Source organism: Lonchura striata, chromosome 27 (assembly GCF_050655825.1).
Source record: "Lonchura striata isolate lonStrDom1 chromosome 27, ASM5065582v1, whole genome shotgun sequence".
Lineage (NCBI taxonomy): Eukaryota > Metazoa > Chordata > Aves > Passeriformes > Estrildidae > Lonchura > Lonchura striata.
In genome coordinates, this window is record NC_140729.1 from 3,501,165 (window position 1) to 3,515,554 (window position 14,390).

Here is a 14,390-nt window from a genome sequence, read left to right on the forward strand (position 1 = left end):
AAAGTTTTTTTCCTGTTATCAAGCTTGGGCCTGCTTTGCTCTATTCTAGATTCCACTTCACAGCATTCAAGGTAGGGATCACATTTTCATGAGGGCACTGGCATTGTGCCAGTGTCAAACCATGACATTTGGTTCCCTGACCGGGAAAAGATAAGATAAGATCAGATAAGATAAGATAAGATGGTGATAAGGTGAATGCTGTGAAATGGGATCAGGAGGAATAAGAGCAAAGCATGTGTTGGGTTTTGAGATGAATTGGGGTGGAGATTTAGTGTAAATTGCTGTTTTATGTAGAATGTGTTGAATGTAATTTTGATAATGATTTTTTTTTTCTTTTGTAGTCTGTGTTCTCAGAGGCGAAGGGTGGAATGTCGTGGTTTGACACGGAAAGATAATTTTTCCCGGAAGGAAGAGGTCAATTTAGATATTGACCAATTGAAAGTAGACACGCCTCTGAGAACACAGAGGGGTTAAAAGCAGAATTCCCAGGGGAACTCGCTCTCTTTAGTTCCGGTCAGCGTGCAGTGCAGACCTTCCCCCCCCAGCCACGAGCTGGGTGGGGGAGGGGAAGCCCCCATGGCCTGATGGAGGTAACTCCGAAGGGTGGAGGGACTGGAACCGGGCTGGCCCCTGCAGATGGAAGGGTGGAAGAAATCTGGGATGTCTCCATTTCCCCCCCCCAGAGTTCCTCTCCCGAGAGGGAGAGAGAAAGCCGCAAGGAAGGAGGAGCGGGGGGAGCTGCAAGGTGCCCAGTTGTGTGGGAGTTGCTGGATGTCCGGGCATCGAGCCATCCTGGGAGTTCGGACTTTTAACCCTTCCTTGAGAAATGAAAGCTTTGTGAATTTTCCTTTCCCCTCCTCGGTTTGAAAGAGAGGAAGAGGGACACCTTGGACCCTAGGATGGGATGTTGGAAGGAGGAATTCTGGATGGGAGGGGGACAAGGAGTGGCTTTTGGCTGGACTTTTCCGTGTTAGCCACAACCTGAACCAAATCTTCTCCTTCAAGAAGGACTGTGTTTTGGGAGGATGCCAGTGAGTCAAAAGACCTGCTTCAACTGGGAAAAAGACAAAAGTAGAGTGAACAGAGAAAGGGTTGGGGGGTTTGTGGTGGCGCCCCCTTTCCCTGGAAAGGAAAAAGAAGAGAAGAAGATCTCTGTTCTTGAGCCCTCGGCCCCAGGGGAAAATGGGGGGGACTGTGGTCCCAAACAATGAAAAACTGAACTGTTGTTTTCTCCCCTCTTGGCAGGGCATCCTTGAAAGGAAAAATCCTAAAGGCAGTGACCATCCATGCATTGGTGGTGAGAGCACTGTGCATGGAAAGGAGAAGGGTCACCATGGCAAACTTTTTCTCCGGGCGGTGCCATGTGTGACATGGAAACACAGGATGTGGAGCTGTGTTTCTTAGGGGGGTCTGTGGCACAGGAGAGACTCTGTTCCCTCGATAGACTGAGTATCGATTGCTTGGAGGGTGGAAACCTGATTGGAGTCCAGATTGTGTCTCACTGTAATTTGTTGGAGTTGGGTGGTGGAGGGAGGAATGTTTTGCAAAGTTTTCATTTGGATCTTTGTGTAGTTTTTTTTCCCCTTCTTTAGTTTTCTCTTTTCTTTTGTAGTGGTAGTTTAATAAAGTTTTTTTCCTGTTATCAAGCTTGGGCCTGCTTTGCTCTATTCTAAATTCCACTTCACAGCATTCAAGGTAGGAATCACATTTTCATGAGGGCACTGGCATTGTGCCAGTGTCAAACCATGACAATATCTGTGTATTGTATTTTTACACCAGTCTAAGCTTCTTCCAAGGCTGCAGATCAAATCCTTCAGTGTCTGTGGAGGTTTCTGTTTTTCCATTCCCACAAATCACTATATGTGAGATGGCAAGAAAAAAACCCTTATTACTCCAACTTGGGCTTTAAGTGTTAATTAATGGACACCTTCCAAGTCAGGATAACAGTGCAGTGACAATTCCCTGTCAGCAATCCCATCTGTACTAACTGATCTGGTGTTTAATGTAATAGCTTTGACCATAATGAGTTTAAATTATTGAAAAGAAATACATAAAGCCTTCATTAATAATTAACAATGTCTTCCCAGTGTGTTATTTTAATAATGCTCCATGACCTGTAAGATTAACAATCAGGGGACCCAAGGGAAAAGGAAGGAGAATGGATGATCAAATCAAGAAAGAAATCAAAAGCAGCTAAGAGTTCATTTCTTCTGCAACTGCAGCAACAGGAGTTAGAACTGAATGTCTGATACATGTGTGTGTGTGTGTATATATATATATATAATATATATATATATATATATAATGTATTTATATATTGCTACATACATAACCAAATGTAAGTCCTCCCTCTGACTTCACCCCTGTAGTTCTTTATTGCAGATCTGAAATTTTTAGGCATGTTATTCTTCCAGTGTAAGAATGCAACTTTCTTCAGTGTATTTTGTAATGTTTATATCCACTTCCAGACTGTTTAGACTTCTACCCTTCCAGGAATGACATGAGATCACTTGCTCCAAAACCATCAGCCTGACAAGTTTTGTTCTGATTTGACCTTGCAATTTCCAAACTCTATAATTTAATTATGTATTTTTTAGTAATGGCAGGTGCCCCTGTACCTCTGGGTACGTGCATGTCATGCTTAAAATCACAGAATCACAGAGCTGGGTGACATCGCTGAGTCTGTGAGCCTTGGAAAACCAAATGTTCCTGGTCTGGCTTCCACTCTGGTGAGTTACCAGTGATGGAAATCTTTCCAGCAGCCCCCAAGTCCATCACCAGGACCCAGGGGCTCAGCCCTCTCAGAGTGATGCCTGTGCCTGGTTTGTAACTTCAGCTTTGATTTGGGTTACTGGAATGCTATTATGTCCAAGAAAGTCCAGAAATTAACAGACTAAAAGTTTGTTCACAGAACAACTAAATAGTCTCACAAAAAGAAGCGTGCCACATGTACCAGAAATCCCCAAAAAACCTCAAAATATCTGACTTGTGTCCTGTCTTTATTTTGTTTTCCTTTGGTTATGGAAGAAAAAAAAAAAAAAGGTTTTATCATGCCTACTCTCACTTGGTATATGTAATGATTTTAGCAATATATACTTTAAAATTATTTTAAACCTCTGAACAAATCTTCATAACATAATTTTGTAGTGACACTGTGGCAAGAGAATGGTGTTGTGCACTGGAAACATCCATCCAGGGGTGGATATCAATTATTGCTGATTGTCCAAGCATGTGCAGGAGCAGTCAAACATCAAAAATCACAGACTAAGGACTCAGGGTTATTTGCCTGTGATTTTTTGCTCTTCACTTCATGGCAGAACAGCCTTTTTAGCAGTTTTCAAGTGTAAAACACCTTGGTAGTGTGCCTTGGTTGAAATGCAAGAAAATAAAACTGAAGGCAGGTCTCTCTCTGCAGCTCATCTGGGCTCCCCAAGCAGCTCCAAGAGCAGATTTGACCATGGTCTTTGTCTGAAGAAGGAATATCAGTGTGGGAAGCTCTGTAATTGCTGTCAGAAATGGTTTAGCTCATTAAATGTCCACATGAGGAACCTCCTTCAGTTCCTGGTGTTGCCAAGTGGGTTTTAGGGAAATTAAAATCCTAGGACTTTGCAGTCATGCTTAGAGGCAGTGGGGTGATAATTTGGGACCACTGTTAAGCCAGGATGAGTTTCCATGAACTGAAATGTTGATGCTGGAGCCAGAATTAACCCCAAGGGTGGCAGAAGGGAAGCACTGGCACCTCAGAGGGAGGAGCAGCTGGAAGCAGCTGAGAGCTGAGCTGCAGAAACCCCATGGGCTGGAAAACACAGAATGATTTCAGCTACAAAGCAGGCAGCTCTCAGTGCTGCTAACCATTGCAAAGCCATGAATTTATCCTTAAAACCCCTCTAGAGGTGTTTCCCGTGCCTGTTTCCATCTGCCCTCTTGCCCTACCTACACCCACTCAGTTTGGCAGTAAATGTTTGCTCTGTGCAGCTTCTCAAGCTGGGCTTTTCCCTTTTCACCTGGCCTAGCCTAGGGCTTAATTCTGGGTTTCAGGTCTCTAATTAATCACCAGTCATTTGGTATTTATATGAAAAGTGTCAAATTCTCTTTCAGAAAGAAAGAACAGCAAGAAAGCTCTGCAGGCACAAATAGGTTGAGGTTCTGCTCAGCCAATTCTTTTCAGAGGCTCCTGGAGTGCAGGGCAGTTCCCCCTGTCTGCATCCCCTGGCAGCCAGTGCTTCCCTGTGGAGCACGGCAAGCACAGAGATCCCACAGCAGCTGCCAGTCACAGGAATGAGGGATATCAAGCACAGTTCTGCTTCTTGGCTTCTTGTCTGCCTCTGCCAAGGTCGGGATTGAAGCATTTGAGACAATATTTCATGCTCAGACTCGGGTGTTTATTATTACTTGTCTATGTTCCAAGTCTACAGCGTTCTACTAACAAGCTACAAAATGGGTAACTATCTTTCTATACAAGGTCTTTTAAGGCTAAACTATCCAATTAAGAAATGACACCTAAATTATTTTCACTTTTAACCCAATAACTGATCACTCGAAGTCTGCAATGCAGACTTTTCTGTCCAATTACACAGAACCACCCAAACCCATGAAGAAGAAGGAGGAGAAGAAGGTGGAGAAGGACCAGCCTCCACCCTAAAACCTCCATCTTGCTTTATATCTATTACTATATCATAAAACCCCAAACTCTACGTTTTCCACCATGTGATGTTACACACTTCTAATCAACTCCACCCTCACAATCCCAGCTCCACCATTCCATTTTGGAATCTTCCCACAGCCTCAGGTCAATGCAGTGTTCTCCTGGGGGTCAGTGCCTGGCAGCACAGAAAGGCTGAAACTCTCAGCATCAAAAAGTCCAACAGCACAGGACCAGTTTCACCTGTTTAGGCTCAGATGAAGACCAGGTCAGAGCTCTGGGAGGTGCTGAGGGTGAAGGAGACGTGGCAGGAGATGGTTTTGGTGTGTGGGAGCAGTGCTGGTACTGCAAGGTGGGGCTGCAATTTCCACCTGCATGTGGATGGGAAGAGAGCAGTACAAGAATCCAGCAAGAATCCACTCTGACCATTAAGCTTCCACAGTCATGAGGAAAAGAAAATGTCAGGCAGAGCTGCCCAGTTCAGTGTGGATCTGAGGCCACAAGCACAGAGGAGACACCTGGCAACAGCCCTGCTTTGTTTTTCAGTGATTTCTACCATAAATCTTTTTCCTCTCTCACATCCCCTGTTCCAACCAGGTGCTCAAGCCTCCTACGTAAAAAATGACAAAGAACCACTGATGTAAGGTGAAAACAAGCTGAAAGTGAACCACCTGTCTTTTCCATGTGTTTACTCTGACCCTAGCTGATTTCTACAGCTGTCAATTAATCACTTTATTTCATTTAATCAATCAACCCATTGTAATCAATTGCAATGAATGTATGTATGCAAAATGGCAAATGCTTCCCCCAGAAAGGGCCTCAGGGGAGCGTGCTGTCAGCAGCCATGCTCTGGAAAGCTTGTTTCATTTATATAAGCCAATAAATACTGAGGACTTCAGGACCTGAATATTAATGCAGGTAATTAAACATGTTTTTTCTGGCAGATGATTTTATGCCAGGCCCTGGCCTGGAGAGGCTCCATGAGCAGAACCTCCTCCCTGAGTCTCTTGCCTGCATTGCATGAAGAGATCCCTGGCCCTTGGTTTATCCCCATGGAAAGGTGGGAAGGGGCACAAAGGACATCCTTAGGAAAGACAGTCATGTGCAAGGCACAGATAAAATTTCCTCCTTCTTTTTGACTGTGCTTGTTAATATCAAGGTCGTGGAACAAGCCCAGCGTGGTTTGAGATTGTAACTGAGCCTGAGCCGTGCTTGCTGCTGCCTGTGGTGCTCGTGGGCAGAGCAGCCCCAGCCCTCTGCACTTCACCCTGGGCCCCTTCCCGAGGAAATCCCACCCAGGGCAAGCCAGCAGGACTGGGCTTGGAGCACCTTGGCCACCAGAGTCCTGCTGGGCTCTGCAGTGCCACCTCCCCTGCGTTGCTGCAGTGCCACCTCCATTGCAGCCAGCTCCATTGCATTTCTGCTATGACACCTCCCCTGCATTGCTGCTGTGCCACCTCCATTGCAGCCAGCTCCATTGCATTTCTGCTGTGCCACCTCCATTGCAGCCAGCTCAATTTCATTTCTGCTATGACACCTCCATTGCATTTCTGCTATGACACCTCCCCTGCATTGCTGCTGTGCCACCTCCATTGCAGCCAGCTCAATTTAATTTCTGCTATGACACCTCTATTGCAGCCACCTCCATTGCAGCTCTGCAGTGCCACCTCCATTGCAGCTCTGGTGTGCCACCTCCCCTGCATTTCTGCTGTGCCACCTCCCCTGCACTTCTGCTGTGACACCCGCCCTGCAGCCTGCAGTGGTGATCCCTGGCTGAGAGGAGCAATACAGGCTTGGGCTGCTTTGTAATAATCCTCTAAAATTTTGGCGAGTTAATTGAATGTCCGTCAGGTCAGGGTAAATCTGTCTTTACCCAGGTGTGTTCTCCCCACCCCAGTCAGATTCTCAGCCTCTCCTTTCTAACAGCAGAAAACATTTTCCTTGCTGTGGGAGCAGGGAAACTCTATAGTCTGGGTGCTAGAGTCAAACTAGGATTAAGAAAGGGTCAGTGGTTTCAGAAAGCTGCCTGGTGATCAGCAAATTAATGAGCTGCTCCCACAGCCCCGAGCTGTCTGTGCAGGCTCTGCCAGCAGTGCTGTCATTAGTATTGCCAGCACACACTTGCACAGATGCACTGCTGCTTGCTTGGCTGAGGGCTGAGACAATTCACTCTCCTTTCCCCCTTCTCTGCAACTCTCAAGAGAAATATTAGCTGCAAGACTCACCACACAGGTCTCTCTTAAATTCACTGTCTACATAGGAACTTTAGTTTATAATTTAAAAATGAAAATTAATATTTCTGTGCTTGGCTGTTCTCAAGGAATGGGTACAGGATTCTGCAGGATGCACCGAACAGCCCGTACCCCTTATGGGGAATGGAACTGAGTTTTCTCCTTGCAACAAGGGGAAATAGGTTTTCTTCATTTGCTAATCTAGAAAAAAAGTCTGGCAAGGAAAAAAGGCATCCTAATGGGCAATGGGATTGGGTGCATGAGCTATAAAAACGGTTCCCCAGAGCAGCACCATGATGCAGCTTTTCCCAATCAGCCTCTGCAATTCTGTGTGTCACAGCCCCCAGTGCAAGTGAAGGCTCTGATTCCCTGCCTTGACAAATAATCACAATCACCAGGTGAGGAACAGGTTATAGAGAATTATTTCATGTTTTTCCTCACCCACACTTGGTTCCAGCCATGATGACAGTCTGCCAGTACTTGGCTCCTGGTGAAGCTTCCTCTTCCTCTAAAGTATAAATTTTGATCTGTTTTTCTAATCCTGAACTGGTTCGAGGTGCTTCTCTCACCAGCACTGATGATTTTTCTGCAAGAGAATTCTTTACCTGAAATAGAGCCTCAGTAAATCAAAGTCTTTCAAGCCAGGAATGAGAAACATGTCAGAGTGCAAGCAGGGCAGGAAAGCCTCCACAGAGCTCCTAAGAAAGTTTCTGGAGAGGTTCTTATGAACTGGGGAAGAGGAATAAAGGAATTACAAGCTGATGGGAAATGGCTGACCCAGCATCCTACAGGGGTATAAATAGCTGCCCTGATTCACTGCATTCCCTCTGGACCAGCCTGCCCTTTGTCAAACCCTGCCTGGTAAGTGCTTGGAAAGGATCTTGGCAGCAGCTCTGGCAGCTTCAGGAGAGGCTGATTTTAACTCTGGGATTTCTTCCTTTCCTGCACCTTTGCAGCACGGGGGCTCCTGGAGCTGCAGCCCCGGGCCAGCCCAGCCCAGCTCAGGCTCACTGCAAGCTGTGCCCACCACAGCTGGAGTTGAAATGCTCTGACCTGGCCTCCCCTGGCATTTCAGCAGCATCCCCCAGCAGGACCCAGCCACGTGCTGGTGGCTTTTCTGCCCCTGAAAGCTCCTGAAGGTTTTCTGGCACACTGAGACGCATTTGGCTTTCCAGCCCACACAGATGCCCACATCTGGAATTTGCTGTGGCTTCCCTGCGTCCCCAGGGCAGGGCACTGCTCAGAGTTTGGAGCCTGCTGTGCAGGTGTGTGTGCCCTGTGGACACAGCTGAGTGCACTGCACACACCTGCAAGGGCCATGCCTGGAGATGCTTTGGGAATGAGGCAGAATTTGTATTTCTGGACTTTCTGGTTCACAGGGAAGGGAATCTGGAGGCTGCTCGGGCACAGTCTCAGATTTCATCGGCTGATCCAGGCTGACAGAGCAGGCTGCAAACGAGGTGAGGGCAGTGACTGCATCCTGCCAGATGGAAGCACAGCACACCTGGGACAGCTGGTTCTCCAGAGAGGCAGAACAATTAATTACCTGTGCACCTACACAATTTTTTGTTGAGCAGTAGCACAGTCCAGCAGCTCCAGGGCAGCCATCTCTCACACTGCATCCCCACAGGGAGCAGAAGGAAAGAACTGATCCTCTGTGAGCACAGCCTTTCTTTTGGGCTTTTCACCCATGGATTAGGTACTGACCTGGGGAAGAGAAAGAAATCCAGTAAGATCAAAGGTACATCATTAAAAAAAAAATAAATCTATCAAAAGTTTATTCTTCAACCTTTTAACTTCTGACAATTTCAGTACTGGAATTGTTCCTCTGCAGCTGGGTTAAAGCATAAGGATGTCACCCTAACATCCAAAGCCCATGCCAAGACAGATGAGTGCCTTGAATTCTACTCAGGCCTTCAGCCCCTCCAGGAGCTGAGTGCTGCAGGATTCAGCAGGGATGGCAGTGAACAAGGAGGAAGAGAGAGCCTGGCTGCTGAGCTGATGGTGTGATTGTGTCACCTCCTGCTGTAGAGAAAAGGACTTGGTGTTCTGCTGAAAATCTGAACTTGACAGTAAATCACCTCCTGAAAGCTTTTTTTGGTTATTTTTTTTGTTGTTAATTAGATGTTACAGCAGCCCTTGACACATGAATAAGCCACAGGCTGTGGAACATGCCCTTCCTCAGGTGCCTGTGAAGATAAATACTTGTTGCCTTCCAAATCTTACCAGCATTCTCAACATGAAAGGCTCAGAGCCTGATGGGTTTGGATGCCTTTGCTTCCCAGCAGAACCAGGAGCTGCCCTGCAGAAGTGCTTTTTACATTAAATAAACAAGGAAACAAGAACTGATGCTTTTCCAGTCTGAGCTGAGGCTTGGAAGGGGCTGGCTGGCAGCTTCACCACTTGGCCTCAGCTCACACCCCCTGTCCTGTGAGCCAGGTGGGGTCATGGGCATCTCCTACCAGGAGGGATCATTAGGGATTATGCACAAGTGTTTTATTCATCACATCAGCAGATAAAACTGACAGCAGGCCCAAGATGAAAGCAATCCCACAGAAACAACAGAATTCACAAAGCAGGGACAGCAAACCCAACCTCAGTCAGGAGGGAATGATCAATCCCACCTGGAAAGGGTTTTAGTACCCACCATTCACTGGGATTGCTGTGTGCTGACCCTCACAACCTGGGCAGTGCCAGCTCAGCTCCCTGCCAGCATCCTGACCCTTCACTCAGCTCACAGCAGGGCAGAAATGGCTCAGGCACTCTCTAACTCAGGGAGATCTCCTCAGTCTGTGCTCCACTGCGGGGCTGTGTAAAGATCCCAACCACACAGTGCAGCGGCCCTGCTGGAACCCAGCTTTCCCTTCTGCAAGTTCTGTGCCACAGCAAGCACACACCCCAAATTCTGCCACCCATCCCATGAGCAGGGAATTCCCTCTCACTCCTCAGAGGGAATGAGGTAGGAGAGTTGGAGTTCCAATAAATTAAAGATGCACTTTTGCACTTATTTCCATTTCCAAACCATAATGGCCTGTGCAGTGTCACAGCAGGGAGTGGAGCAGAGAGAGCTCCTCCACCAAATCCCTGAGCAGGGAAGAGAGCCTGCTGTGGGAATCCCAGCTGCTCCTTCCTTCCTTTGCCTCCTACATGAGAAATGGATTTGCCACTTTCATATTCTTTTAGAGCAAGCCTCACTGCTGCTCATTTCCAGTGCATAATGATGAGTGGATGTGTTTAAAATCTCTCCATTACAGCAGAGAGACCAAGCCCCTCTCAGAGAATTCACAGAATCACTGGATTGGAAGAGACCTTCAAGATCATTGAGTCCAACACCTGAACCAAGCCCTGGCACCCAGTGCCACCTCCAGCCCTCTTAAACACCTCCAGGGGTGGTGTCTCCACCACCTCCCTGGGCCATTCCAGAACTTTATCACCTTTCTGTAAAAAACTTCTTCCTGATAACCAGCCTAAATTTCCCTTGGGGCAGCTTGAGACTCTCCTGTGAGCAGAAGCTGCTCTCCATAACCTGTCAGGGATGTTAAGGGTTTCCTGCCAACCACCACAACCACCTTTACCTTGTGTGCTGAGTCTGTGAATCAGGATGCAGAGTGGGGAAAGTGTCCTGGATGTTCAGGCTGTATCAAAAACTGACATAATTTGGCAGAGGTCTTACAGATTCTCCATTATCCCCCACCCCCCAGGGCTTTATCCTTCTTCAGGCCAGGTAAACCAGCATGTGGGTTCTTGTAGCACATCTGTCTCCATGTGCTGTGCAGATGTTTCCAGTAGCTGCAAACTTGAGAGTTCTGAGCAAGGAACAAGGAGGGCAAAAGAGAAGCAGCAATGTGGTTCAGTGTCAGGCAGAGCAAGGAGAAAGGCAGGGAGGCACTGCTCAAACATTTCAGGCACAGATGTGCTCCACCCTGGTCCAGGAGAAAGCCTGCTGTTTGTCCTTCTAAAGGTCACAAACTCCCCTTGAGAAGTATTAAAATCCTGTGACAAAACTCAATATTGCCAAAAGCAAAGGGCTATTAACTATCAAATTATTTTTACTTTGCTCTTTAATTACCCCCTCAGCCCACAATCTTCTCCCCATTGCTTCAGTCTGCAGCCTTCACAATAGGAGCAAAATCAAATATTGAGCAAAATCAAATTTTCAAATATGAAAATATGGAGGTTATGAACAAAATCAATTACAAATTTATCCCAACAACACAACTGGAACCCAAGTGAACTCTCAAAGCTTAGCAGCAAAACGTAAAGGACAGTGTGAACTGGGAACAGGCTGCTGACCACATCATCACAGCTCAGAAAAATGCAAGATAAAGTTACGCCTTATTTTCTAATTAATTAGAAAAATTCGTGGACAGCTTCTGCCTCCCTGTCCCCACAGCTTGTTAACAGATTTTGGTAGGGTAAGACAGCCCCAGAGCAATACTTAAACTCATTTCTGCTGCTGAAAAGGCAGAAAAAAAGCCCCAGAACATCTCAAAGGCTTTGGGCTGTTCCAGAACTCAGGTGCTACACCAGACGAGGTGCAGGATAAATATTTCTGAAGAGCCTGCCTGGTACTACAGGTGATTGTTCCTCTGCACAGCTTGGGGAAGTGAAGGACAGCAGAAAAGGGCACAGCCCAGCCAGGTACAAACATTGTGGGGAGGATCAGGTGCCAGGGGTTCTGAGCAGCACCCCAGGGGGAGGGAGACAGGGCTGCAGAGTGCCAGGCAGTGGGTGCTACACAAAGGCAGCCCTGCCCCGAGCAAGGCTCACTGTCATTAGCTTGTAGATATTCTCAATTCAGTCAGAGAGAAAACAGAAGGTTTCTACCCAGGCAGGAGCCTGGGAAACAGTTGAGAAAGAATGTAAAGAATTCTTTATCTCTCTTCTTCACATGGTTTATAGATTGGTTCTGCCACTGAGCATCATTCACTGCACACCAATGGTGTCAGATGTTTTTACCCTGAGACCAGAATTGGTCTGGATGATGCTCTCTATAAAAGAACAATATATTTGAAATAAATCAGAGTTCTACTCTCATTAGCTCAAGAGGGACTTTTGTGCAGAAAAATCAGGCTAGGAAAGGGCAGTGCCCATAAAGGGACAGAGCAGTCCTGCAGCTTTATCTGAGTGCAGGGGAGGCCAGCGGGGCACACGCCCGCGGGTTTTTCTCTCTTTTAGCCCAACTCCTGCCTGGCAGCTCGGTGCCCTGCTCCTTTCCCCACGGCTGAGGTACCTGGAGGCTGCAGCCTTCCCAAAGCACCTAGCCCATATCCTCCCTTGAGCCTGGAATTTCACCCCAAAGTTCAGAAACTCAGTGTCTTGTTTTGGAAAGACAGGTGTCTGCTAAGGAAGGCAGGAGCCTCCCCTAAAATGGAAAAAAAAAAAAATAGACCTCCCTCTGAATTGATATAAATTTGAAATTCAGGGGGCTCTCAGGCAAAAATATGGGAGAAGGAATAACAGTTCTTTATTAGGGAAGAACATAAAAATATAAAATAAGCAATGCAGTAAACCAAAACAACACTGACGAGTCAGAATACAACCTGACACCCTGTTGGACAAGGTGTTGGCCACAGTCCAATTGGAATTGTGGCTGCAGTCCTCCTGGAGTGGCAGGTGTGGTTCTGTTGGAGCAGTGATCCTGTAGAAAAGGGTGTTATCTTCCTCTGAAGATGCAGTGGAAGAGGCAGCTGAGATTCCCAGAGATTTCCTCTGGGAAATCCAGTGCAGGAAAAACCGTGCTGGTATTCCACAAACTCAAGATTATATCCAGGTAGGAATGCTTGGCTCCTCCCTCTGGAGGGATTATATCAGGATTATATATTATATATCAGAAACTCAAGATTATATCCAGGTAGGAATGCTTGGCTCCTCCCTCTGGAGGGATTATATCAGGATTATATATTATATATCAGAAACTCAAGATTATATCCAGGTAGGAATGCTTGGCTCCTCCCTCTGGAGGGATTATATCAGGATTATATATTATATATCAGAAACTCAAGATTATATCCAGGTAGGAATGCTTGGCTCCTCCCACCTCACAAAGGGATGCTGCAATTTTTCTCAGTCATGCAGTGACATTCATAGGCCATTAACAGCCGATGTCTCCCCAGAGGGAGGATTGGTTTGTGGAAGAGATAAACTGCCCAATTAACAGAAGATAATGGCACACCTCTGACAGATGGCAATTGAACACATCCTGCCGTGCAATCCAGGACACTCAGCCTTGTGCAGACCCTTGCCTGTGCCAGGAGTCAAACTGAGTAACAAACCTGCTGAAGTGGATAGAGACACACCTGGTGGAGCTCTAGATACTAAGAATTTTAAACTTTCTGTGCTGACAAACTCTAACTCCCAAGAGAGCACTACATTTGACCTAAAGCCATAGAAAAGACTTCCAAAATTAATTAATAACACTGGGATTACGAGTATGTAGTTAATTAATATCACTAAGTAAAAAACTTAAGAGTTTGATGTTTTAAAATATAGTAATCTATATAAGAACTAAAATAGAAGTTTTTGAGCAGTGGCTAATCCTTCTTCACAAGTTTAAATACTTTTTTTGTAATTAAACATAAAAGTCTGCATTGTGGACTTCAAGGAATTAGTTAAGTTAAAAGTAAAAATAATTTAAATGTCATTTCTTAATTAGAGAGACATTAACAGCCACTTCTCGCCCATCGAAGTGTTTGTAGAGACATTAGGACACATCTCTGTTGCCCCTAAGTAGCCAATTCCTCTCCTTTTCTTTAGAAATGAGTTAAGCAATTAACAGCTTGGAGAGAAGGCAAGGAAAGAATTCAGTGTCCCGGTGTAGGACCTGCCCAGCCAGGGAGAGCCCGGCAGGAAAGGCAGGGGCCAAACCCCACGTCCCTCACCCCTCCTGCAGCTGGACCCCAAACAAACACCAAATCAAACAGAGATCTCAGGCTTCTGCCATTCCACCGATGCAGCTGCACGGAGGAAAGCTCGAGTTGCAAACCCAGAACAGTTCTGAACACAGACCCGGTGCTTATCTGATGGCAAAGCCTCAGGCAAACACAGGTTTCCTTCCCAAAGCTGGAAATGTGACTGCAGAAGTGCAAATGGATTCCAGGACAGAATCAGCTCCCCTGACCCTCCCTGCTCCCCTGGAAGCATTCCTTAGCTTTAGCTCTTTGGAAGTCATTTCACTGCAAATCCTACACCAGATGGAGATGACTAGGAAAGTTCACGGATAACTCTTTATAGAAACAGAGTTTCCACAGCTCTAGTCACCTCCAAGGAGGAACAGCAGCACCGTGAGTGTCATTCCTGGAGACAATTATCCAGCTGGAGCTGGTACCTGACCTGATAAAAAGAATCTTTGCATCGATACCTGGGGGACAATTTCACAATGGCCAAAGCAAAGCAGTTTTACTTGGCCTTTTCCTTGCATCCACCAGGCAGTATTTAGTCCTTGCCTCCAGCTGTTCTTTGAAATGTAGATTATAAAATACCCACTGCCAGCATGGGCTGTGGAGATAAGAGCAGCA